This window comes from Eulemur rufifrons, chromosome 2, assembly GCF_041146395.1.
Source record: "Eulemur rufifrons isolate Redbay chromosome 2, OSU_ERuf_1, whole genome shotgun sequence".
Classification (NCBI taxonomy): domain Eukaryota; kingdom Metazoa; phylum Chordata; class Mammalia; order Primates; family Lemuridae; genus Eulemur; species Eulemur rufifrons.
This window is the reverse complement of record NC_090984.1, coordinates 94,059,456-94,084,370: the sequence shown is the minus strand read 5'-3', so window position 1 is coordinate 94,084,370 and position 24,915 is coordinate 94,059,456.

Sequence of the window (24,915 nt, the reverse complement as noted above, 5' to 3'; positions counted from 1 at the left end):
CAGTTCCACCAGAAAAGACACTTTTCTAACTAGAAACCATGAATTGGTCAGACTACTGGTTAGAACCATTCTAAAAACCCTGACCAGGACTTCTCTATTTGTTTCCTGTCTCTAGGCTCCATGGAGAGCTTTCCATATGCATTTGTCATTAGCATGTTGCAATTTTCAAAACTGTAGCTTATCTCCATTTGAGATTAGTTGTTTCCTGTGGAGACATAGAAGACACCCGGGGCCCTTTATGGGATTTGGGAGACACTCCAGTTTTATCAGTGATATGTTTGCCAAACATCTCTGAGGGCGGATGACTTACAGGGGATGGATAGCTGTCAGGGGCTAATCCCATTTGATGCATATTGATTTTTGTCATTTTCAGTTTTCAAAGTTGTCATTTTCTGACCTTGTTTCTAAATCCTAGTGCTAATTTTAGGGACTTCTCTGACTAGTCAGAAGAATTATTTTTTGTAGCATATTTCCTGGGTCTTCAGGGAAGCAACTTATTATAAGTCTATGTAGTTGAGCTGCATACATAAACAATCAAAAGGAAGAGATAAAAAAATTCCATGGCTTGTCCCCTCAGCTTGATTCATAGGAGTGCAGCCTCAAGATTCTTCTCTCTGACTTGAAGTGAGAAGAGGAATCGCTAGGCTGCCTCGCAAACCAGTCTGTCACCCACATGCACTCATGGCCAAGTGTCCAGCCATCCCCCACAAATCAGGAGTCTGAGGGTATTTGACCCTGGTATTTGGCAACTGTCTGTGCATGTCTGTCTGGAGACTGCACTACCTCTCTGAAAAGCTCCTCGGGTCTGTCCCTTGCGTATACAGTGGTAAACTACTGAAATGGACTACGACCTGGTAAAACATTGCAAATGCAGCTGGAATCAGTCAACTTTGCCATCTCACAAAAGATGCACTTCGGTGCACAAGTCTAACCCATGACGCCTGTGCAATGAGGAAAACATCCAGAACCCAGGAAAGGGAGCCTAAACCTTGTCCAGCCCGCCCCTTCATCAGAGCTGTGTCTGCCTCTGATGTACTTAGGAAGATTCTTCTGTGTCCTGGAGAAAACCCAAGAACTTTGACCTTAAACCCTATGTAAGAATTTGATCCAGGATATTGGAAAACTGTTAAGGAAAAGCTTTATTTTCAAAGCCTTTACTGCTTCTCTGTCTTCTTAAAGGTTACAATCAAAATTCACTTTGATTCTTTCGTTTAGGAGAAAATCGTTCTGTGGAAACTTTATTAAAAAAAAAGAACTCTTTATTTTTTAGAATAGTTTAATATGTACATGTCCACTGTGAGCTACTCTTTTTTTCTTCTTTCTTTCCAGGCTGTGCTCTTTGGAAGGAAGTCACTAAGCACAGCCACCCTTAAGGGCCGGGGAGTTATGCTCCTTGAGGGCAGAGTGTGTACATAAATTATTTGGAATTCTGCATGAAGGATTTATCTCTCCCCTCCTCCTCACCATTTATTAATTTATTCAATAGTTTATTTATATCAGTATGGATTCATGGATATGTACTTTATATTTGCATTATAATCCAATGCTACTTAATTTTGTTGCTCAAATTGTTTCAGTATTGGCCAGTGGGAGTTCTGTCAGTTGGTTCCTGGGTTCCTTTGACATACTCCCATTAATGTGGATTTTTTTTTTTTTTTAGTACTTCCTTACTTCTGGCATCACAAGATGTTCCAGACTTACTGTATATGTTTTGCTTCAGTCTTAGAATCAACCATTTCTCCAAAATGCCCTGGTTCCTTTCATTGGAGAATAGTAATAGAAATAGAGATCTGGGTGCTAGATGCACTTTTTGATACAAGAGTATCATGTCTTCTGGGCCCTCTCAGCTGACAGAACAAAGAAATATATGTGTGTGTGCCAGCCCATGAGTATACACATATTTATAGATATTTCGACATGTAACTGTATGTATCTGTATTAAGATAAGCATGAGTTCTTACTGGTGTCTCTAACTCTAATCCATTATCACATGGATCATTCCAGCCTCCCCTTTTCATCTGTAAATTCCTCTCCAACAGTGAGAAATCTGGCTCTGCAAGAACTTTTTTATGCCGATAAACCAATGCTAATATTTAGGTAAAAACTTCTCAGACATTTCTATTAAATATCTTTGTCTCTGTCCATGTTCTTGCCTTTCTGCTAATATTTTTCTAAATATATATATGAATATGTATGCACATATATTTATGCATATGCATATATTTCTTTATTTCACATAAATGGTACATATTCCTACATACTGCTTTGTAATGTCCCCCTTTTCCATGTAACTACATGTCAGAAACATCTTTTCGTGTTAGTAAGTTCTGATGTACATCTTTGTTTTTAAACACATGTATTTCATAAATTAACTAGTCCCTTATTAATGAATGCTTTGGTTGATCCCAAATTTGTCACTATTACAAAGCATGCCACAGTGCAAAATCCGTCTGCACATTATCTCTGCAGAAAATATTCCTAGAAGTGGAATTTATCCTGTGGAGATAGAAGTCTTTGAATTTTTCAAAGCACTTCCAGGAATATATAATTTTATTTAGCTGAACTTCCAGGAGTCAAACCAAATCTGATGGTTTATTGGGGGGTGTGCTGAGTGGGGGATCCCATTGGCTTTGTCTTGGTGCCACAGTGGAGAGGGGCTGTAGGAGGGACCCAGGTCTGTTTTGGCCTCTGCCACAGAGCTGATGTCTTTTCCCCTGCTGGTTGCCTTGGATGTCACTGTCCTTCAGTCAGCACTTGGGGTCTCCCTAAAGTCAGAGTCTGGGGCATTGCGCTTGATTGTTCTCTGGCTAGTCTGACCTCACTGAGGGGCCAACTGCTCTGTGAGCCGTGGTCCTCCCTCCCCCTCACTCCTCTCCCTCAGCATTTCTAGGTCGATTGAACCCTGACCTAATTGATCACTGACAGCTCTGTGCATATCAGCCTCCGCTGTGTCCCCGGAGCACCATTAACACATTTCTTTAAGTATCTGGGATAGGTGAGTCAATTTGCAGATCAAGCAAGGAAGAATAGAAATTAGATTAAAGCTTAGCTCAAAACTTGGAACTGAACCCAGGGCAAGACCTACCAGAAAGTCAGATGTCTTTGACATCCTGGTGTGCTGATTCTACTAATCTCTGCCCCTGGGTCAACGGCTAAGCTGCTTGCTGAAAAGGCCATAGAGACCTGTCTTACAGGTATTTTCTTTAAAGAAACTCTCAAGGGTTAGAAGTCTCCATGATTGACGGGAGTCAAGTTCTGATGAAATGGCAAAATGACAGGAAGTGGGGTCTGGGACCCCTCCTAAACTCATGCCACCTGGGTGGACATTTCTTTCCTTCAGGTATTTGTTGTGAGAGTTAGAGAAGAATGTGAAGAGCAGCTGGCATTTAGTAGGTATTCAGTAAATACAAAGGAACAGCCAAAAATAGCTAATATTTATGGAGAGCTTATTATGCACCAGATACTATTCTAAGAATTTTGTATGTACCAACTGCTTTTATCTCCACAATACTGTGGATTGGATGCTATTCTTTTTCCTAATTTTACAGATGAGGAAACTGAGGTACAAAAAGTTAAAGCAACTGGCCCAAGGTCACACAGGCAGTGAGGGGAAGGGCCTGGATTCAAGGCCGGCCATCTTCAGAGCCTCAGACCCATCCCACTCCTACAGCTCCCCTCGGGAGGCACGAGTTCCCTAATGGGATGAGGGCTGCCTTTGGAATCCATGGCAGACACTGCTAGGTGTCTCCCCTATGCCCCTTCTCCCCTTCTTCCTTACTAATAGAACCCCAGAATTTTTGGCAAGGTGGGAACAAGCCCAGTTAAAAATAAATACCTCCCCAGACTCCCTTGCAGCCAGGTGGACATGGGATCCAGTTCTGGCTGATGAGACATAAGCCAAAGGGACAGACTCAGCTGGCACCCACCTTCCCGTCTTTTCCCTCCCCCTGTCCTGCCTGATTGTGGTTGTGCTGCCTGGAAGCGCAGCAGCCTCCTTGTGAACAAGAGGATGAAGCCACATGCCCAGAGTGGAGCAGCAGGAAGACAGAGGGAAGTTGTGACGTTGGCAGCATTGCAAGCCCCCGGCAGTCCCGGAGGGCTCACAGTGGACCCTTTCAAGAAAGAGAAACATGATTTCCTGTGTGGTTAATTCACTCTGAGTCTGGTTTCTGTTACCTGCAGCCAACAGCAATGATAATTGAAACAAAATCCCAGCTATACTAGCAGGTCCCTCAAGTGACGGGTGTGTGTGTGTGTGTGTGTGTGTGTTACTTCATAAAGCTCTGAGCCTCAGTTTATTTATTTGTTCTTATTTCTCATGGTATACCGCATGAGAAAGGTAAGTATACAGCCGCTGATCCATGAGAAAGAAAGAAAAAGAAATGAAGGAAGGGAAGGGAAAGGGACAGACGGACTGGAGAGAGAGGGAGGGATGAAGACGCATAGTCCAGAGGATGGTACAAAACATGACCCATTGGTCCCCACAGGGTCAGCCTCCAATGGATGCCCAAGAGTTTTGTGTCACCTGGCTTTGGCTCTGCTTCCTTTTTCTGGCCCCTTTCTCTCCCTCAGATTCCAGTTTATCTCTCTGATGCTCCATGTGGTCAAAGCCAAGGACACCCTAAATTTTGAGTTGACCCTACAGGGGCAACAGGGGAATCTCCTGCAGTTATCTGTGTGAGAGTCAGCTCAGTGGACTCTGATACTTACTAAAATTGATAGTAGTAAGAGCATGGATGTGGGAGTCAAACTGCATGGGTTCAAATCCCACTCTATCTTTCCAGCTGTGTGACCTTGGAGAAATTACTTAGTCTCTCTGTGCCAAGGATTATTTATCTCTAAAATGAAGACACTAATACAACCTATTTCACAGGGTTTTTGTGAGTTTATGTGTGAAATATTTAGAATAGTGATTCTTGACTGGGGGCAATTCCTGCCCCCTCCACCAGGAGACACTTGGTAGTATCTGAAGACATTTTTGGTTGTCACAACTAGGAGAGTGCTTCTGCCATCTCTGTACTGGCTAGAGGCCAGGGATGTTGCTAAACATCTTAGGATGCAGAGGACAGCCCCTCCACCAAGAATTGTCCAGCCCCAACTGTCAATAATGCCAAGATTGAGAAACCCTGATTTAAAATGATGGCTTACTCATGATACACGCTATATAAGTTGATGGAACGTTGATGTGTGATGCTGAAGATTTCCTTTCCACTCAGGGTAAACATAGAAGAGAATCGAAAGGGGAAAGGGACCAACATCTCTGTTCTTCCATATATTTGAGAGGTATAATGATGAGAACTTTTTAGAGGATTGCAAGCATTAGAGATGTTCTTCAGCATGTCCAGCACTGTGCCTGGCATGTACTAGTTGCTCACTAAATGATCAATTTTAGGATGATGACATCTTTGTCATTAATTACAGTGAAGGTTGTCAATCTTCTTATAGTTGGAGCTGCTTTGTATTTTCCTGAAGCCTTTTGATAACAGGATATGAGGTGTATGGGGGTGGGGAAAATGCTGGAGACGGAGTATTGAGGTCAGCCTTGGGGAGGGGGTGTCGTGGATGGCTGTTTCTTTCTTCGCTGGGAATGCTGCCATTCAAGGAGGGACAGTTGGCCTGCTTGTAGAATTTAACATGTAGCATATTATTTTTCAGTTGAGGTCGGGGAGTTGAGGGAGTGGGAAGACTCGAGCATCCTGACACTAACTCTTCAGACAAGGACTTGGCAAACTCTGGAAAGAGCCGTATAGTAAGTTATTTAGGCCAAGGGGAAAAATTAAGGATATTATGGACATAATTATATAATAGAGAGTGAAAACAAATGGCTACAAATTTTTTATTGAGAAAATTGTAAACTTTATGGACACTAAATTTGAGTTTTATGTAATTTTCACATATGAAATATTATTCTTCTTTTGATTTTTTAAAACCATTTAAAAGTGTAAAATCCATTCTTAGCTCCTGGAACATACAAAAACAGGTGATGGACCAGATTTGGCCCCTGGGCTGTAGTTTGCCGACCCCTGGATTAGAGCATCATCACCTCATCCTGCAGGTGGCTGGTCTGGCCCTGAACCCCTAGCCTGGTTCCCTCTGTCACCAACGCTGGTCACATTCCTCATCATGAAGTCCCCTGTTCCCAGGAGCCAGGCTTGCTGCAATAGACTTTCATCTCCCAGGGGCGCCTTGTGCTAGGGTCAGGACTGCAAACGTGGCAAAGCTGTGTCCCCCTGTCCCGGCCTTGCTCACCACCTGGACCGTGAGGTGCAGGCCAGCATGGGTCCAGTGCTGCGGGGCAAGGAGCACCCAGGCCCTCAGGGAGCATCAGGAAAGCTTCACAGAGGCCTCATGCTTGAGCTGAGAGCTGAAGAATACAGAGGAGTGTTCTAGAGATTGAGGGGTAGAGGGGGTAAGTTGTCAGGTGGCTGGAAACAGTATGTATGAGTGAGGGGGGATGAGATGAGAGGGCATACCATGATCAGGGACCTAGAGACTCGTTCTTTTTAATTGTTGGCATATTGTTGGAGGAAGGGGAGTGGCAGGCTATGATGCTGGACCCGCAGGCAGGGGTGAGCGTGGCCCGGGGGCCTGCTCTGGGGCCTGCAGGACCCTGCCTTGTTCTCACCTGTCACACGCCAGCCTGTTCCTGCTCCCCAGACTCTCACCTTCAGGCTGGGCAACAGATGCTTGCAGACCTCCCAGCTGCCTAGACCTGCATGTCACCTAACCCCAGACTGGGCCAAGCCTGCTCTTTGCCCGCCTGGTAGCCAGCCTTCCTGTGCCCCTGCCGTTCCCCCCACCCCACTGGTGGATTCTCCAGTCCTCTGGCTCCCAAGGGAAGAAACCTTAATTTCTGATCAATTAAATGCTTCCCTAGAATCTGACCTGTTTTCTCTCCTTTCTACTTGCCAATGAGATCTGTACTCACTTTTTTCCTCATCTGATTGGCAAGTAGGAGAAAGTAGAGATGCCACACATGGGCATTCTCACTCAATAGATCCAGGAGACAGGGCATGTGATGTTCTTGCTATTTGGAGCTGCACAGAACCCCGGCCTCGTGTGACAGCTGCAGAGAACACATCTTGGGAGGTGCCTGACCAGAGGCACCGACAGGGACCAGCTCAGATTCAGCCTAACACTATTTCCCCAGTTCAGATTCTAAAATTCTGACTCTGGTGCTATCCAGTTGGTTGTATTTGTACAGGGTCTACAGGAAAGGACCCAACATTAAAAATTAGACATCTGAGATCTTTAAAAAGTGAGTAAATTGGAACCTTTATATACATAAACTGTTGGTGGGAATATAAAATGGTACAGCTGCTGTGGAAAACACCTTGGGGGTTCCTCAAAAAATGTTAAACATTTGACCCAGCAATTTCTCTCCTAGCTATATACCCAAGAGAAATGAAAACATGTATCCATCCACAGGAAAACTTGTACACGAATGTTCACAGCAGCCAAATATTTATAATAGCCAAAAAGTGGAAACAACCTAAATGTCCATCAACTGATTAATGGATAAATAAATGTGGTATTTATATTCCTCCATACAGTGGGATATTAGGTGGCTATAAAAAGCAATGAAGTACTGACACATGCTACAACATGGATGCACCTGGAAAACATCATGTTATGTGAATGCAGCTGGACATAAAAGACCACATTTCGTATGATTCATTTCTATAAAATAATCGGAGTAGGCAAATCACAGGCACAGTTAAGTATTAATAGATTAGTGGCTGCCAGGGGCTGGGAGGAGAGGGGAACGCAGTGACTACTTAACGGGTACAGGGTTTCCTTTGGGGGCAAACCCTTTCTGAAATTAGATAGTGGTGATGGTTGCACAACATCGTGAATGTACTAGAAACCACTGAACTGTATACTTTGAAAATGGTGAATTTTATGATATATAACTTGTCTCAATAATAAAAAAAAACCAAACAAGTGAGGTTAATGTTGGGCTTCCTGTACAAATAGAGCCCCTGGTACAACAATGATGTTTCCAGTGTCCTTCACTCCTGGCTCTTACAGAGTCTGAAGCCTGGTGGCCTGAGTGCAGTTTAGGCCGTTCTCCAGAAAAAGGCAAAATGCAGAACTGGCCCATCTCCAATCCCAGGAGCAAGCAGTGATTTCTCCCCCGTGACACCACTGAGCAGATATTTATACTTTTATAGTTCATCTGTTATTCTGATGGAGGTCGATGTTGGCACTCAGTTTCTCCCCTTGAGCTGGAGGCTCAGGATGTATCCTGGACAGGGGCTCCAGGTCCCAGAGGAGGAGAAGTTTCTCTCCTTCTTCCCTTCACCAACCTCCCCAGCTATCTGCAAGATCCCTCCACAGCCTCTTCTATGCACCGGCTCAGCATTCCAAGGACATTGCTTTAGGCTTTGTGCCAGGTACTGTCCTAGGCTCTGAGGATGCAGAGACAAACAAGACACAGTTGCTGCTCTCCAGTAACGAGTAGGGGAGGCAGAGAGGTGAGTGCGCAAGTGCAAGAATGGTGTGATGGAGGAAACGGGCGAGGCAGTTGGTGGAAGGTGGTTCTGGAGGGACAAGTAAGAATTTACCACGGAGACAAGGCAAAGAGACAGATTTTTCAAGGCCACAGGTGTGTGAAATAGCCTGGAACCTTGGGGAAAAGAGTTTGGGAATGGTGTGGGGGGGGGATGGTAAGTAGATGAGCAGATGAAGTTGGCTTAGCCAGGCAGGAGCAAGGCTCGGAATTCCAGCCCGAGTTTGGAATTTATCTTGATAGTGGAGGGAAACTACTCAAGGATTTTAAAAAGGAAAGTTTCATCATCAGATTTTCACTAGAGGGGGAAAACATTCTGGATGCAAAATAGAGGCTGCATTAGAGAGAGAGAGAGAGAGCTGGAGTGGAGGTCAGCCGGAGGCTACTGCAACCGTCCATGCAAGAGATGCTGAGAGCTGGATGAAGGTCATTGGCAGTGAGGATGAAGGGAGCAGAGAGAGAACTGATGAGGGTAGGATGCTGAGTAGCTGTGGGTGGCAGGAGGGTGGGATATGAGGGAGACCAGCCCTGGGGGCACCAGGTTTCTGACATGGGCAGGAGTCATTATGTGAGATGAGGAGTAGATTTGGAAAAAAGTGACAAGCTGAGTTTGGGGCAGGATGAGCTGAGAGCCTGAGGCACATCCAAGTGGAGAGGTCAAGCTGGCCATCAGGGCCTGGGGCTGGGGCTGAAGGGGAGAAGTCTAGACAAGACAACGGCCCTGGTGCCTGTCCCATTTCTCCCCAGGAGTTTAGATTGGAGAGCCAAGACCTGGAAGCCGCCGGTGTCTGTGCCTGTCAAGGTTATTCTGGCTTAAACCCTTTCTCCCTGTTGGCATGTGATTTCATGCTTTTCACTTCTCCCTTTAAATGGAAATGCATAAAATGATCTTCGCCCTCCAGTGGGGATTGAGATTTTTCCCTCTCTCAGCTCTGACACCTGCTACTGTTTCACTCACTATTAGAGGTCTGTGTGACTGGGTGGCACGCCTCAGGCAGTGCTAAACGGAGGTGCAGGAGGGCTGGAAATGTCAGGAAAGAGGCACTAGAAAATGACTCACAGCAGCAGGAAGCAAGTGAAGACACACTGCGTGTGCCCCAGTGTCTTTGCAGTGCCCGAGAGTGAAGACACCATCCCGTCTCTGGAATATAAGGCTTTGCCGCTTTGTTGCCACCCTCTTCCTGCGGTCCCTCTCCTCCAGTTCACCTTCAAGGCGTGTCTTATTCTGCAGGGGCCACTGCTTTTGCTCAGTCCCTCCCTCAGGAATGGTCAGCTGCTAAAATCCCTGGCTCGGCTGCTAAAATGCTACCCATCCTGTGTTAGTTAACTATACTCTTGTAACGAATTACCACAAACAGGACACTTAAACAACAACTATCTGATATTTCTAGAGGCCAGCAATCTGACATGGGTCTCACTGGACTGAAGTCAAGATGTTGACAGGCTGTATTCTCTCTGAAGCTCTAGGAGAGAATTTGTTTTCTTGCCTTTTCTGGCTTCCAGAAGCCGCTGGCATTCCTCAACTCCTGGCCCTCTTCCATCTTCAAAGCCAGCAACGATGAGTTGAGTCCTTCTCATATCACATCACTCTGACGAGATCGGGCGCGTTCAGGGTGGTATGGCCGTAGACACATATCACATCACTCTGACCTTCCCTTCTGCCTCCCTCTACCACTTTTAGGGACCGATGTGATTGCCCACCCCACCCCACCCCCCCCGACAACCCAGGCTAATCTCTCCATGGTACGGTCACCTAATTAGCAATCAGAATTCCTGATCTGCAATCAGAATTCCATCTGCAATCTTAATTCCACTTTACCATGTCACATGTAAGCAGGTTCCAGGAATTAGGATGTGGATATCTTTGGGAGCATTATTCTGCCGACCACACCACCCTTCAAGGCATAGTTTAGGCATGTCTTCTTTCAGGACCCTTCTTCTAATACCTGCAGCCAGGCCAGACTCTTACAGCATCGCTGAGATAAAACCACAGTAATGGCACCTACACCCATTGCCTACTATCCCAGTTCTCTGCCTTGTCTTATCTTCCCTGCTCCACTGCCAGCCTCCTGAGGCCAGGACTGGGTCACACAGATTCTGTGTTCCCCATGGTGCCTAGCACATTGCCTTCTACATGGAAGTTGTGACGCTGGAAAGGTGAGGACTCGTCAATTGTGTAGACTTCTCCCACTTAACACCCTTAGTCCATTCCAGAAAATTGGAAGTACCAACCTGAATGATAAAAATAATAATGTGTTGCATGTCCATCCAAAACACCCAATGGCTCTTTCTAAAATGTAGCTTAAAAACACAAACACCTATGCATAGTTAGTAAATATCCTGTTAGAATGTAAAATAATTAGAACTGCACTGGCCAATACAGCAGCCACTAGGCACATGTGGCTATTTACATTTAGACTTAAATAAATTAAAGTTAAATTAAACTATTCAAAGTTCCGTTACCCAGTAGCAGTAACCACATTTCAAGTGCTCAATAGACGCTTGTGGCTGGTGACTACCATACTGGATAGTGCATATGTAGAATATTTCCACTGCTGCTGAAATTTCTGTTGAATAGTGTTAGATTGGAACTAGGGAAAAGTTCTGCAGGATATTCCTGAACTAGAAATGTTTAAGTCGGAAAAGAGTTGGAGGTAGAATAGAGAATACGGAAGGTAATAACTCCCTGCAAATCTTAGAAGGACCATCATGTACAATCACTACTAAGTTTTGTCCTTAAGGCCAGTGGATAAAATATAAAGAATCATTTTCTTACAGATGAAGTTAGCTGCTTCTGGAGACAGCTTACCACCCCCGGTCATATTCAAATATAGGCTGAATCACTCCTTTGTATTTCTTTTTATTTATTTGCTCTAATTGACAAGTAAAAATTGTATATATTTATGGTGTACATGATGTTTTGATATATGTATACACCATGGGATGGCTAAATTATCTTGCATACTTATTTTTTTGTGGTAAGAACACTTAAAATCTACTCTCTTAGCAATTTTTTATCTATTGCTATTAACTATAGTCACCAGGATGTACAATAGATCTCTTGAACTTATGCTTCCTGTCTAACTGAAATTTTGTGTCCTTTGACCAAAGCTGGATCATTACTTGATATGAACATTGTAGATAAAGTCAAAGCATTGAATGGGTTAGAACTTGGATGCACTACATTAACCATAACAAAATACCATAGACTGGCTGATTTAAACAACAGAAATCTATTTTCTCACAGTTCTGGAGGCTGGAAGTCCAAGATCAAAGTGCCAGCAGAGTTGGTTTCTGACGAGGCCTCTCTTCTCAGCTTGCAGACAGCTGCCTTTTTACTGTGTCCTCACATGGCCTTTCCTCTATGTGCACAGGGACGGGGGAGGGGAAAGGAGAGAGCTGTCCCTTCCTCTTACAAGGACACCAGTCCTATAAAATTAGGGCCCCACCCATATGATCACATTTAACCTAATACCTTCTTAAAGGTCCTATCTCCCAATACAGCCACGTTGGGAGTTAGGACTTCCACATATGAATTGAAGTCGGGCACAATTTTAACCATAACACATGATACTGTTGAGTCTATGACCAATATTGGTTGACTAAAGGGGAACTTGAATGATCTGGGTAAATCTGTACAAATTGAGGTATGGCCATGTTTAGGTAGCATCATGTGAGCAGTATTGGGTCCACAGAAAGGTCATTGATTCACTGACTCATTCGTTCAGTAAAACTTACAATGAGGCTGATACTATGCAAGTCTCAGGAGTACAGCAATAAATCAGACATATAAACTGATAACAGTTGGGTCTGCCTATATTAGATTATCTTTTAGGGAAGACATCTATGTTAGAGTAGAGAGATTTTTGTTAGGGGATCTCGATGGTAATAACATAAGCTAACATTTATTGAGCATTAAGCTATATGGTAGCAATATGTTAAGCAGTTTTCATGCATTTTCTCATTTAATTCTTAGAATAACCTTATGAGGTAGATAGTATTATACCCATTTTATGGATAAAGGCCCTTTTGAGGCTTGCGATGGTTAACCAGCTTGTTCACGGTCCTACAGTTTGTAAGCAGTGGGGTCAGAATTCAACGCTGGGTTGTAGATGGCAGTCTGTGCTCTCTGTCTCTCCACTGTGCTGCCTCTGTCACTATGAGGAATGACCCCATCCAGGCCAGAATAAAAAGCAAGCTCCCCGACCCTCGCTAGCTCCAGCTCTCAAGGGGAGCGCCATCTGTAAGGCCAATCATCAGGAATGAGATATTAGGGTGGGGGTGGAGGCAAGGGCGTTCCATGCAGCCCCTTGTCCCGGCTTTCCCTGGGGTCTGCCATGGCCTTGTGCTTCTTGTCCTCTTCAGCCCTGCTCAGTCTGCACAGTGAGGTGGGAGCCACCTTCTCATCCCAGCTTGTTTGCCAATTTATTATCCTGCAAACAAGTCCTGCCTGTGGTATTGTTGCTGTGATGGAAAGTTCATCTATTTCCAATTGTACAAGGTAGGCAGACTTTTAAGGAGTCTGTTTTCAGTCCACATATTAATTTGCCTCCTGCCATAGTTCCAAACAGCTTCAGCTCCTAAATGTGGGCCATTTTACTTGGAGGGAGGAAGAGGGAGGGGAGTGTAGTAATACTTTATATACACTTCCAAATGGGACCTAACCTTGTCCTGTCTTAGGACAATACCTAAAGGGACCTGGACAAGATAAAAATCCAAATCCTTTATCCGTGAAAATTCTTTGCTCAACAGAACTGATAAGAAACATGTGTGTGTGCGTGCTCACACATGCATGGTAAAGCTTTTGAGATCTCAGGATACCTGTCGTTGGGACAGCAGTGTTCCTTAATGGAGAGATCTCTCTTCTCAGTGATCCTTATGGCTTCCTTTTACCTGGGGGACACCACACGTTTTGGAAGGACTAAATCAAGCCGGAGAAGATCTTTCCCTATCCTCCTGAGGCCAGCCAGGGGCACATTTTTCAACATCTTCTTGTTTTCTTGTGCACTGAGACCCTGCCAGTTAGAAATTCTACATTGCAAGGCTTTTGCTGACATTTAATCCCCTAATCCATATGATGCCATGGTATTATCTTATGTTTAACAAATGGAGAAAACACATCTTCTCAGCCTCGGTGGGCAGATCCCGTCAGAGTTAAGCTGTTGGGAGGCCAGGGAGGGAGACCCTGGACCGGACCCAGGAGTTCCACGGCCCCCGCCCCTCCTCACGTCTGCTGCACTCAGCCTTGTTCCTCTGCGCCAGTGCCCGCTGAGTTTATGAATTTGGAGTTCCCTCCTAGAAAGGAAGATTGAAATGTCCTTGATTCTCTGCCCTGAAACGTCATTCATTAAAACCCTAATGTTTTAATCTTTTTTTAGATTGCATTTCCTGATTTATCTCTCCCCTCCTCATATGGGAACCTAGTGACTTTCAATTACCATTATCTGGGAGGAGATGTGTTTGTGTACATAGCCAAGGGCTTAGATGTGCGCTGATTATTTGCAGAGTGGTTTTGTGCTCTCCCAGGTTTTTCCTTGCCTGTGTGATGCTACTTCAGATCTACTGTGGAATCTTTACACTCTGGGCTCATTTGCTTTCAGGCTTCTGGGCCTTCGGCCCCATGTGTGGCCTGCCCGGCAATGTATTATTCATAGACACACCTGTTGTTAAGTAAGAAACCAAACAGAGATTAATTCATTTTTTTAAGTTAGGGGGTGGAGGGTGGGTGGGAAATCACAGATGCTTCCTCCATGGGCTTTTCTTTTTTTTTTTTTTTTTCCTCCACGGGCTTTTCTGGAAACATCCCTTGAAAGCCCTTTTCCCTGCAGCAAGAGGCAGCCTGCCTTCTCTCCAACTAAAAACCCCCGAAGAGCCCTGCTGGGGGGCCTCTGCCGGAAACACAGCTCCGTTATCTGTGATGCTGCTCAGCTGAGCTCAGCAGGCAGCGAGAGGCTGCATCATTAGAATGTATCTCATGTTGATGTAAGAAATTTCCAGAACTTGCAAGATAGAGCAAATTGTATCCTACGAGAAATCTTGCAAGGTTTACATTATTGTCAGACTTTAGCCTTTGCTATTATTGATTATTTTTGTTCATCCTTGAAATATTTGGTGCAGTCTTCTGGTTGATGATTATTCCTAAAACCTTAGTTGATACTTTAGCGTGTATCTGTCTTTGAGTTTCTTAGTTGTACTGGGGCTTGAATAACACCTCATCCTAGGGTAGATTTTTCTCCCAGAATGAACCAACTGTCATTCTGATTCCGAGCAATGTGGGAAATGGGCGTGGCACTTATGGCAGAGAAAACCAGGACAGCTTCTGACAGGAAGTTGACATTTTGAAGTTAACAAGACTACAAAGATGTTAATGACTTTGTAATACAGTTTAAATGGTTGCAAGAATGGCCTTTGGGGTTAGAGAAAAACTTACCATGTATAATAAGTTAACTGACCTCAGACAGGCTATTTAATGTCTCTAAATCTAAGTAACCTCATCTAGGGGAGGGGGCGGAAAGAGAATAAACGTTTAAAGGAGACATCACATTTTAACACTGACCACCTCCAAGAAGTGTTAGAAATTACATTCTTACTATTGAGTTTGTGAACCAAGATTTTAAAGTATGACATTAAATGGGAAATGGTTAGAAACCTGACATATGTAGATAGATGTACGGGATGGTTTGTGTTGAAGGCAGCTGTCTCCATGACAACCACAGTGCCCTCTACTTAGCAGGTCCCCTGACAAATAACCCAAGGCACCATTTTGCTTATAGCTCAATGACTCCTGCCCATTCCAGGTGCTTTAATAAGGATGAAGAAAGGTTTTCTTCTTCTTAATATAAGAATATCTTTTATTAATTTTAATTACACGCATAAAACATTAGTACATTCTCTTTATTTAAAAAAATTAAACATTAGGCTTAAGTCCTTTTTGATCATCTCATCTCCAGTTCTCATCTCCACCCCAGAGCTAACACTCACTATCAGCTTGAAGTGTTCTCTGCTATTTTACAACACGCTAAATACCCATAGTGGGCCGGGCTCTATGGCTCACATGTGTAACGCCAGCACTTTGGGAGGCCGAGAAGAGAGGATCATTTGAGCCCAGGAGTTCAAGACCAGCCTGGGCAACATAGTGAGACCCTATCCCTACAAAAAAATAAGAAAAATTAGCTGGGTATTGTGGCACACACCTGTAGTCCTAGCTACTCGGGAGGCTGGGGCAGGAGGATCATGTGAGCCTGGGAGTTCTAGGCTATGGTGAGCTATAATGATGCTACTGCACTCTAGCCTGGGTGACAGAGCAAGACCCTGTCTCAAAAAAATAAATAAATAAAAATAAGGGCCCATAGTATCTATACCCACAGAAAAAAATATACTATTATTTAATATGCATGGGTGTTTTTACCTACAAGTTATAGTGTGTGTCATTCTGCAGGTTGATTTTTATTTACTTGTCATTAGGTCTTGAAGATCTTTCTGTGTCAGCACATATGGATTTTTTAAAAAACTGCTGTGTGGGTGCGTGTGTGTAGGAGTATAGATTAACCAGTTTATTTAACCAATCTCACTTTAATGTTATTTACATTATTACTGAAGTTAACAAAGTTTGTTATTTTGCAAACAAAGTTGCCACAAATGCACTCAGACCTGCCTTCTGGGCACATGGATAAGCATTTGTCTGGGATAGAGAGGGAGAAGCGGGATCACGAATCATAGAGTGTGCACTGCACATTTTAATAGATACTGACAAATTACCCTGTGAGGTGATCATACCAGTGTACAGTCCTACCTAGAGAATATGAAATCGCTTTTCTCCCATGCCCTTTTAAAAATTTTTTCCAATTTAGCAGGTGAAAAAAAAGATCTCTCTTTAGTGTTTGAATATCCATTTTCCTGATTACTAGTAAAAGGGAGCATTTTTGCCATGCATTTATGGGCCATTTATATTTTCTTTCCTGTGAGTTGCCATTTTACATCTTTAGAATATTTTCCTATTGGATCTTTTTGTTGTTTTCAATCTGTAGAGGTTCTTTATATATCCTAGATACTGATCCTTTGTTGCAAATATTTTCTCCTTTTGTCTTTTAATTTTATTTATGGTGTCTTCTGTTATACAGAAGTGTTTGTTTTTAACGTAGTCAAATGTATTAGTCTTTTATGTGGGTTTTTTTGTGTGTGCTTTGTTTAGAAATCCTTTTCTATGCTTAATCATAAAAAAATTCTTCCTACATCATATTCCAATTCTTTTTACATCTAAGTTGTTAGAGAAGTTTTCTAGGTAAGTAACCCCCATCTCTGCTACAGGTGTTATCTATAGCCAAGTAGGAATGAAGACGGTGCCGGCTCAACTGGCACAAGCCGTCACGGAGGACTGAGCAGTCCCAACAGTTTCCAGCAGAGGGCAGTGTCTGAGCGGGTCTTGCTCTATTGGGGCCCTCAGGGGTTCCCTGCCTCACCGAAGGGAACATTTTAACTGCTCCGAAATTAGCAAGTTGCAGGTCAGGGAAAAGAACAGGAGCAAAGTCTGTTTCCCAGTGTGCTCCACAGTGGGAAATAAAACAGAGCCGAGGGGAAAGTGTCCTGGCAGACCCTGGTTATGACTGCGCAGGGGAAGAGAGCAGATCAAAGTGAGCCGGGATCACAGAGGGTTCTCCCCAAGGGAAGCTTCGCCGTCTGCTTAAGTCTGGTCCACACATCTGAGATGAAAGCTCAAGTTTTACAGAGGAAATGTTATGTATTGGACAAACAATAGGCAGGTTGGAAACATGCAATCCCCAAACTTATCCTTTTGATGTCATCAATAATTCAAGCCCTGTCTGCTTTGGTGTGTATGTGGGGAGGTGGGGGGGGGGTGGTAGTGGCCAGAGGCACAGCTGACTTCAGAGGGGAAACCGAGGAAACCACAGACAGCGCTGCAGTTCAGTTCCCTCCCCACTTCACCCCAGGCACTTCCTGGGCTAGAAGATCTGTTTGCTGTTGTTGGTTTGTTTAATACTATCAGTGTGGGATATACTATATCATTATGAAACCAGGAAAGCATTGGCAGTGAAATCCATAGACCCACATAAATATATTGATCCACATAGATTTGCAAATCTGAAGCAGCCTCTTGGTTCATGTGCTGAGTTTCCTCTACTTGCCCTTGTGCATCCACTTGCACCTTTTTCTGCCCTTGCTCTAAGCCTGAGAGGCTGCCAGTGTGGACTGAGTCAATGAGCTCCTTGCTCACTAGTTTCTGATTTGGATGGACCAATGGGAGGCACCTGCCAGAAGAGAGACCTAGGTATTTCCCTCCCAAGCCTCCTCCCCGCTGGCCTGTAGTGGGCAGTAGCTGCAAACTGTAGATGCAGCGCAGGCTTCTGCTACAGCCCCAGGAATAACTAACCACGCTCTCCTCTTCCCCTTTCCTGCCTTGGGGTGCTAGTGGTTTCCTGATAGCCTGGTGCTTCTCTATCTCTAACTGGCCCACACCTTAAAAATAGTCCCTTTATTAACTTATCTTCAGTCATCTCTTTTGAGTGTATTGTTTGATCCCTACCCACACCCTGACTAATACAGAAACCTAAATCTACCTTCATTCTTCATCCTGAAACAGATCAAGTGTATAATTAAAATTTTATTGTAGCTTTGGACTCTCTTTTCTACACTGTCTCCAGGCCCAGGGTGGCTGCTGCCCTTGCACATTTCCAAGAGGTGGAGCAACAAGTCGTTGCAAACCTGCCAGTAAAACCCCGCCACCTGGGTTCCTTTGCTGCAACTCTCTAAGGTTGGTTTATCAAAGACCCTCTTCCCTCAGACTCACAGAAATGTCCCATAGCTATAAATACTCTTCAGTTCAGTTCTAAATTTTAAAGGCAAACAACCTGGAAGATGAAAGGATCATAGGAGCTGATTTGGATGCCTTGAGGTTTGACTAATTCATCAAGGGATGGTTGTAGAAAGTTTCTGGAGACATAAATTGCATTTATATGCAGCCCTCCCCTTAAGGGAGAGGATTACTGTTCTGTAAGCTAGTCACAATAATGTGGCACTCCAAGTAGGTAAGGCCACTTGGTTTTCATCTCCTCATCAGGCATACATGACTAAGTGACACCCCCCCGCCCCACCACTGTCTGTCTCCTTCCACCCGCTGGTGAAGGTGTAAATGAACAAAGCCCAGAGACTGCAATAGGAAGAATCGACACATTAGATAACTCTGAATAACTGAGAGCTGTTTAGACACCTACTTTAATTAAACACTGAGTGAGTCTGATTCCCTGCAGACTATCCTAGTTTTCATCACATGTCCTTTCTGGGTGCACCTCTTCTACACTTGTAGCTAATGGGCTACCTCTCTCCCAGTCCAGCTCTCACCCCATTTTCAGCCTGCCTAGTGACCCAAGAGATGCCGTGGACACCTTCCTCTCCCCTACCCCATGTCTGATCCGTATCCAAGGGCTGTGGATTTCATCCAAGTCTCTCTCTAGTCTGCATTCTTCTCCCCACCTCTACTGCCAGCACTGGGGCCCAGGGCCCGGGACCACTGCGCCAGCTTCATCACTTGTTTGTACTCCTGCATCTGCACTTCCCTCTCCACGGCACAGCCAGACTCTACAACATGCAAATCTGTACTTGATACTCTTCTACTTAAAACCCTTTGAAGGCTCCCCTTTGCTTTTAGGATAAATTCCTAAAGTTTTGTAAACCTGCAGCCTAGTTCTGCCAAACACTTCTGTGCCATTTGATGCCACCTTCCTCTGCCATGATGCCTCTTTCTGATCCTTAAACTTGCCATGCTCTGTCTTAGCTCATGTCCTTGTCCTTTTCCCTGTTGTGTTCTCCTTACCACCATCAATACCCGCCTTTCCTAGTTAGCTCTGGTGCATCCTTCAGAACCCCAGCTCAAACAACCCCCTTCCTCCAGGGAGCCTTCCCTGACCTGAGACTGGGCAGGTTCCCCCATTACACACGCCCCTGACATGACCACAGGCTGTGATCACTAAACACTTAATTGACAGATACACTCCATGAGGTTGGGAGGAGTCTTTATGCACCTGGCATTGTGCCTGGCATATAGGGCCATCTCAACAAAGGCTTATAGATTGAATGAATGGATGAATGGACACTGCCATTCAATGAGTGGTGAATGCCCTACCACAGACTGCAGGAAGTCCTCCATCTGGAGAGATGCAGTCATGGTACTGCTCAGTGTGAGAGGTAGACTAGGTTGCTGTCTGACAGCCAGTGGTTCTCTGATTTGGGGGCTATCCATATAGCCTCTTCTGTCTATGTACATACTCTCCTCCAGTCTGGCTCCATACTGTGCCAGTGCTGTGCACATGCCCACCTGCACCCCCAGCCTGTGACCTGGAAGAGCCCTGCCACAGCTCCTCTTCCTTGTGTCTCCATGCCCTAGTTTATTCTTGAGCTAGGAAACCTGGGCCTTCCATTCCCAGGCATTCTTCTGACCAGAGACAGCCAGTGGACCTCCTGGAACTTCCTCCCATTAATTATTGACAATGCAAATGAAGAATTAAGTTACAAGCAAGAGAGATTGTGTTCAGAAGCTTGAGTTTTAGGAATCATCCCCAGGGTAATCAAATAGAAGAGGGGAAACCAAGCATACAAGGCCTTCCTTCCATTCCCCCAAGCTTTGGCCAAGGCTGCAGCCTAAGGGATGTGTCAGAAGGAGCGGAGCCAGGGCTTGGAGAAGTAATTGTCTACACCTGGGCTTCTCAAACATTAGCAAGTATCAGAATCACCTGGGGGGCTTGTTAAACACAGATGGCTATGTCCCACCCTCTAAAGTTTCCAGTTCAGTTGGTCTAGGGTGGGGCCCAAGAATTTGCATTTCCAACAAGTACCCAGGTGCTGCTACTGCTGCTGGTCTCTGAGGACCATTCTTTGAGAACCCCAGCCCTGAATTACTCTCTCCCCATGTAATCTAACTCAGTGCCTCTCAAACTTCAATGTGTATTCCACTCACCTGAAAATCTTGTTAAGGCATAGATTCTGATGGAGTAGGCTGGAGTGGAGCTTGATTTCCCACATTATTAACCAGCTCCCAGGTGATAAGGATGCCGCTGCAGCCAAGGCCCATATGTTGGGAAGCAATGCTAGGTAAGCAAATGTCTTCTGGAGCTCTGCTTCTCTCTATAGATGTCTCTCCTTCCTTTATGCCTTCTTGGGATATTGGGATATTTTGGAAGACCTTCAAAGAGTTGGGTGCCAGGGACTATCACTCTAACCTACGTTTCCCCTGGTTTCATTGGTCCAGCCAACAGGAATCCAATGTCTATATGCCAGAGGCAGCTTTTGTCTAAGCTTTGGAGGGGAACTTGGCCTTCCTTCATCCCCCTTTGCTGGAGAGACCCTTCCCCAGGACGCTGATGGGTGTGAAGAAGAAATGCAAGGGGAGAGCACACTGGTAGAATCACGCCGCCAGGTCAGACAAATGGACCGTGTCTTTCTACTAGAAGTCAGTTTCACTGAGGTTGTAAAAGGTGGGGATTCAATGGGGAAGAGCAAAGCTTTCTCCCTTTACAAAAGAACTGCTGTGCTGCAGCACATTGTTTAAGAGCAGGAGTTCTGCCTGGGGTTAAGAGACACAGACTCAAAGCTTTCAATGATCAAAGCTTTAAATGAAATAGCATTTGTAAACTGTTTACCACAGTGCTTGGCCCTTGGTGCTTAATGAATGACAACTATTGTCATTTTTTAAACAAGAAGAATCAGAATCAGAATCCATATCAGAATTGGCAGCATGAAAGCCTATAGAATAAAAAGCCTGTAGGATTTTTCAGCCACTGGGATTTCCTATTCTCCTAGCTCAGCCCGTGGCTCATGAGATACTCAGCTTGCATATTTGTTAAATGAAAGGAAGGAACTGTACAAGCCTGGGGAAATTGGTAGGTGGGGGAGATTTGAGTTCAGAGAAATTGTCCAAAAGGAAAGAATTATGGAAAAACCTGAATTCTTGAAAGTGTCGAGTTTCATTCAGGCCCTGAGTAACTTTGCTCAGTTTATTTATTAAATCGGTCACTACCACTCCTTTACAGGGTTATTGTGAGAACTATTTGGTTAATTGTAAAGCATAGATCAAGTATTATTTTAATAAAGTGGAGGAACTACCTGACAGGTCGTTTGAGTTGTGGAAACTTTAGTGAGGAAGCTGAGAGTAAAAGTTTCCAGCACTTAGGTTTTGGTCTATTGGATTTGCCTTTTCAGCTGGCTCTTGCCTGCTAGAAAAACCTCTGAGGTTCTTAATATTATTTGCTAAATAAGATAGGAGCCTTTTCAGAAGGTCTGAGTACAGGTGGGTGAGCAGGTAAGGCCACCTGAGAAGGGCTCACCTTTGTTGACCAGATTGGGAGCCCCGGAGCGTGGCTGGCAAGAACAGCACTCAGATCTCCCTCTCCACCCTCTCCCCAGCCTAATGCATCTCATTTATTGTTAATGCTGTTTCCGCTGGCTCATTTGCAAATAGCCTGAATAAAACATCAGAGCAGGGTGGGAGGGGTAGCTCTCTCTGTCTTCTGCGACTCTGTCACATTCCTTCCCTCCCTCCTTTCCTCCAGTCCCTTCTCCCTTCATTACTCTGATTAACAATCTTTATCTAATTGGCTTGTCATGAAACAGCCAAATAGGACTCCTGGGCTCTTGCAGGGATGGTGAGGGGAAAAAAACTCGGGCAGGCCCAGCGTGTTTTTGGTTTTTGTTTTTCTAGATGTAGAATAAAGGCAAACACTGAATTTTCCCATAACCTTAGAGAGGAGATCTAGGAATAAAGTGGCTGCCCGTCCCAGCTCAGCCCAGGGAACTGCCTCAGGCCACAGGAGGATGGCAGAGGGTTAGCCCAGAGCAAGCCAGGCAGCTCTGATATGGCCCCGGGGGATGTGAGGCCCCATGGTTGCTACCGCAGGGGATGCAAATCTGGCTGGAGAGGCAAATTTATGCATAATCCTAAAATAAGGCAGATCAGGAAAAGCACGGCTGAAAAAGCACATAGTGGGCATGACTCAATCCACACACACATTTGCACAGGAAATATAGTTTCTGCTATTTTTTCTAGTTTAACTTAATTACTGACTATCCTGATTCTTATAGCTACCACTTCCTCGCATTTCTTTATAGCTTTATCACAAAAATTCATCCCTAAGACATTGTAATTTAGCCTTGCCTATTTTTAAGAGTTAGCTATGTCTTTTAAATTTTAACCTACAAGTTCCACCTAGACTTCCTTTTATTCTCTTATAAATTCTTTGTTTAAGAACCTGAGACTTTTAACCCTGTAAAGTTTCCCACAGTCTGGATTTTGCTGATTGCATATTTAAGGAACAGTTCAATATGTTTCTCTGAGCTCTGTATTTCCTGCAAATTCGTAGCTGGATCCAAAGGCCTGATCAGACTTAAGTTGGATCCCCTTGGCAAGATTATAGATGGGTTTGTGTTTTTCACCGGAAGGCAAATACTGTCTGGATGTCTCATTTTTTGTGATGTTAGCAGCAGGTGAACTTCAGTGCCTACATCCATTAATTCACTGGAGGTTGCAAAATGGTGATGTTCTAGTTCTGTCATTTCTTTTTCATTTATTAGTTGGAATACTTCCATAAAGAAATGTTTTCTCTATGATTTGGTTACCCAATGGTACAGTTCACAAAAGAAAGACACAAAGACAAATACTTGGTTCTCTGTCTTTATTTATCAGTTTTCAAGATGATGAATAGGTGCCTTTCATCTTCCCAAAGTGGCCAGTTTTTAAAAACATATCATTAACAACTCATGGATTTAAACATATTTGATAGATTTAAACACATTTATACAATTCTCATGGACAGTCCTTCTTGAAATATAAATGTCCCCTCTTTGGCAGTGGGAGCTTCTTCAATTGGCTCCTGAGTCCTTCGGACAAGACCCTGGTAGTCTTTAATAGCCTCCCTGGTATCTGGAATGGCAAGATGCGTCATGCCCATCTCCCGCCCCAGACCTAAAACCAGCCATTTCTCCAAGAAGCCTTGATTTCTTTAAGTGGGTATGGTATTGTGAGACCTCAATCTGGTGCTGCAGATGCTCGTTGCTGCTCTACTATGAGGTTAGTCATTGTTTTTTTTTTTTTTGAGACAGAGTCTCCCTCTGTTGCTCGGGCTAGAGTGAGTGCCGTGGCGTCAGTCTAGCTCACAGCAACCTCAAACTCCTGGGCTTAAGGGATCCTACTGCCTCAGCCTCCAGAGTAGCTGGGACTACAGGCATGTGCCACCATGCCCGGCTAATTTTTTGTATATATATATATTTTAGTTGTCCATATAATTTCTTTCTATTTTTAGTAGAGACGGGGTCTCACTCTTGCTCAGGCTGGTCTTGAACTCCTGACCTCGAGCGATCCACCCGCCTCGGCCTTCCAGAGTGCTAGGATTACAGGCGTGAGCCACCGCGCCCGGCCGAGGTTAGTCATTGTTTTAGTCCTTTCGGTTAGACAGATCTAAGAAGCTGGGGCAAGAGACATGGGAATTTATACACAGCCAGTTCTGTTATAATGCTACTTTTGAAAATGCTGATTTTTCTACAGGCATACCACCCTGAATGCACCTGATCTTGTCTGAAAACATTGACTTGTTCAAGCACAATTGGTATATTAGGGAACAAGTGGAGCATAACACAAGTTTTGTGTTTGGCTATGGGAGATTTTATATAGGAGAATATTAGGTGAATGCAGAAAACTGCATCAAGCCAAACCAAGCCATGTAAGCATACATAAAACAGTGAAACAATTGGGAATAATATTCTTCAAAATCAAAGAGAAAAAACAGTCTATGTACAAAGGCCTTAAAGGGAAATTGCCAGATCCTTCAGATATGGCACCTTTTGCTGCTATCAGTGGCTGGTTTGGTGGTTTCAAACACCACTGTAGTTTCCAGAGTTTCCAGCCCAGGGGCAAAGCTGCAAGTGCAGATGAGAAAGCAGCAAAAGAATTTCCAGCAATGACACAGAAGTTAACTGAAGAAGAAGGCTAGACATTGCATAAAGTGATCTATTTTGATGAAACAGGTTGTCTATTACAAGTGCATTCTTCAAAGGGCCTCTATCTCAAAGGCAGAAAAATATACCCAGATCTAAGCCTACAAAAGATCAGGTAACTCTGGTGTTCAGCACCAATGCCCGACAGAGGATGATGAGCCACACCCATCCACATCTGATGTGACAACTTTCCATCCAGTTTCAGATAAGTCTTGTTTCACCCCTCCACAACTGACAAGCTGTGGTCCTTCCAGTATCCCCTTCCACAAGCAAACTTCAGGTCTTTTTCAAATGAGGTGCCATAATTATTGTATTCACATATTTCCTAACCATGTGTATTACTGTGCTACCATTTTTGCTAGATTTCCTTCCTTTTTAAAATTTGTCACTAATGAAGTTTTGGAGTG